Genomic DNA, 2,869 nt, shown 5'->3' with positions numbered 1-2,869 from the left:
ATATATATATAAGTGTTAGTTTTTTTTTTAATTTTGTGGGGCAAATGCCCCTCTCTATTAAATGTAGGTCCATTCCTGGTCTATAATGGACTAATAATTGGCGAATCGAGCTTAAAGGTGGTTGTTGTTATTACTGAGTGATGATTAAGTTGGGATGAAGAAGACGAAAAAAACAAAAGAAGAGATGTAGAAGATCATAAAAAATACTGAAAAAATTCTGCACATTTGGGATTAAGGTTATTAATTGAGTGAAGGACCAAATTGAAATGAATCAACGTCATCTAGCCATTGAGAATGTTTAGCGTGGTAAAAGATGGTCATATTAATACTCCGACAGCTAACTCAGCATCGAAAATGTAACAGAAATTATGATGGTACTCAAAGTTCTATCTGAAGGACTATTATAAAAAATTTTGGATCTTAAAGATAATTTTAAATAATTGCATGAATCTCAAAGATCATTATGAGAATTTATTTCGTTAACAATCAACCGTTGCAATATGTAATTAAAAATGTTTTTTCTATTATCATCTTCCTTTCTAATTTCTTTTTTTTTTTCACAAAAATGAAGCTGTTTGTTGTTGGATAATTTTTTCTAGTTAAATTAGTATTTTTTAATATTTTAATTATAGGCAACATCATTAGAAAATGCTTTTGATTTTGTGATTAATAAATATTTAAATTTTTTAAAATTTGAAAATACATTTAAGTTTCTGACATCTTTAAAATTTGGATACATCGATTTCTGAATCTAATTTGTTCAATTTTAAAAACTCTCCTATATATGCAAGATTAATGTGTCTAAATTTTGAGAAAATCAGAAATTTACATGTATTTTCAAATATTCAAAAACTTAAATATTGGCTGGTCAAAAAGTCAACAACCTATTAATTCTTTGTATTATTCTCCACATATAAGCGATTTTTCCAAACAAGTCGTTACAAGTCATTTATATTCATGCGCACACGTTCTTCTTTGTGTCGTTACTGAACGTTCTTCTTCTTCTCTTCATTATTTTTCTTCTTTCGTTATCGTCGTCACCAATACCACCTCCTTCTCATCCTCCTCTTTCTCCTTCTTTTTTCATCGGAATTTCTTCTCCTCCTTCATTTTCCTCCTTCTCCTCTATCATCAGTTTTCGTTAGTAGTTTATGATTCTGTAGGTAAATAATGTTGTTTTTGTTTGTGAAAATTGTTGTTCATCGTTAATGACTTGAATTGAATGTAATATAAAAGTTCTGCATTAAAAAAATATTTTTCTGTATTTGCAGCAAATTTGGATGTAACACGAAGATATTTGGATGTAATACGAAGATATTTGGGTGTATTATTTAAGAATTTTCTATGTATATTTGCTGATAAGTTCTGCATAATTTAAAACTCATCATCATTATCATCATCGTCATCTTCTTCTTCTTCTTCTTCTTTTTTCTTATTCATCTTTTTTTCTTGTTTTATTTTCTCAAGTTTCTTCTTGTTTTATTATTTTAACAAGAATAAAAATAAAAAAAATCAAACAAAGAAGATGAAGAAATACATAATACTGGAAATTTACTTGGAAGATGATGAACTTATATTCATTCAACTAAAAGAAAGAAAGAAATAAGGAAAAAAAGAAGAAGAAAAAAATGCAGTATTAGAGGAAATATTTTTCTGTATTTGCAGTAAATTTGGGTATAACACGAAGATATTTGAGTGTATTGTTTAATAATTTTTGGTGTATGTGTGCTGATAAGTTTTAAATAATTCAAAACTCTCCTTCTTCCTCTTCCTCATCTTCTACTACTTCTTTTTTTTTTTTATCATCATCAGCATCTTCTCCTTTTTCTCTGATTCTTTTTCTTTTTTGTTTTATCTTGTCAAATTTCTTTTTGTTTTACTCTTTTTACCCTCGGATAAAATATATTTTTTGTCCCGAAAATTTGGCAAAAGTTTCAAAAATACCCCTAAATTTTATTTTATTTCAATTTTGTCCCAAAAGTTTTCGATTTGCATCAAATATACCCTCGACAGCTAAATTTTCAAAAAATTTAGGAGGAGGAAGAGGAACGCGGGATACAAAGAGGAACGTGATTTCACATGCACGTTATGCAAGTGAATTTTGTTGGGTTAGTATTTAGTACTTATTTGGGCGCCATTTTTTTGATAAAAAAAAATCTTTTTTCAATGGAAAAAGATCTTTTTTTTAGCGTGTTTGGCAAATTTCTAGTAGTAAAAGTAAAAGCACTAAAAAATAAAAAAATATCTTTTTTGAAAAGTTGTAATTTATATTTTTTTTTTAAAGATTTTTTCTTTAAAAAAAATATTTTTATATAATAAATAAATAAAAAAAATATTTTTATATATTATACCCAAATATAGTGCTTGTTTGGGTGTCATTATTTTGATAAAAAAAAATATTTTTTTTAATGAAAAAAGATCTTTTTTTAACGTGTTTGGCAAATTTCTAATAATAAAAGTAAAAGCACTAGAAAAATAAAAAAACATATTTTTTGAGAAGTTGTAATTTACATCTTTTTTTTAAAAGAATTTTTTTCTAAAAAAAAAAGATGTTTTTCATGTAATAAATAAACAAAAAAGTACTTTTATATTGTTATACCCAAACATAATTAATAAATAAAAAGATCTTTTTTTAAATGAGATATGCAAATATAAAATTACTTTTACTTTTCTATAAGATCTTTTAAAAAAAGATAACTCGAAAAAAGATCTTTTCTTATAAGCGTACCCAAACAAGATCATAATTGATAGATAAAAAGATCTTTTTGTATAAGATACCAAACATAAAATTATTTTTACTTTTTTATAAGATCTTTTAAAATAAGATAACTTGGAAAAAAATATTTTTTTAAAAGTTCACCCAAATAAA

This window comes from Arachis ipaensis, chromosome B01 (assembly GCF_000816755.2).
Source record: "Arachis ipaensis cultivar K30076 chromosome B01, Araip1.1, whole genome shotgun sequence".
Taxonomy (NCBI): Eukaryota; Viridiplantae; Streptophyta; class Magnoliopsida; order Fabales; family Fabaceae; genus Arachis; species Arachis ipaensis.
The sequence above is the reverse complement of the archived record's forward strand: the minus strand, read 5'-3'. Positions refer to the sequence as shown.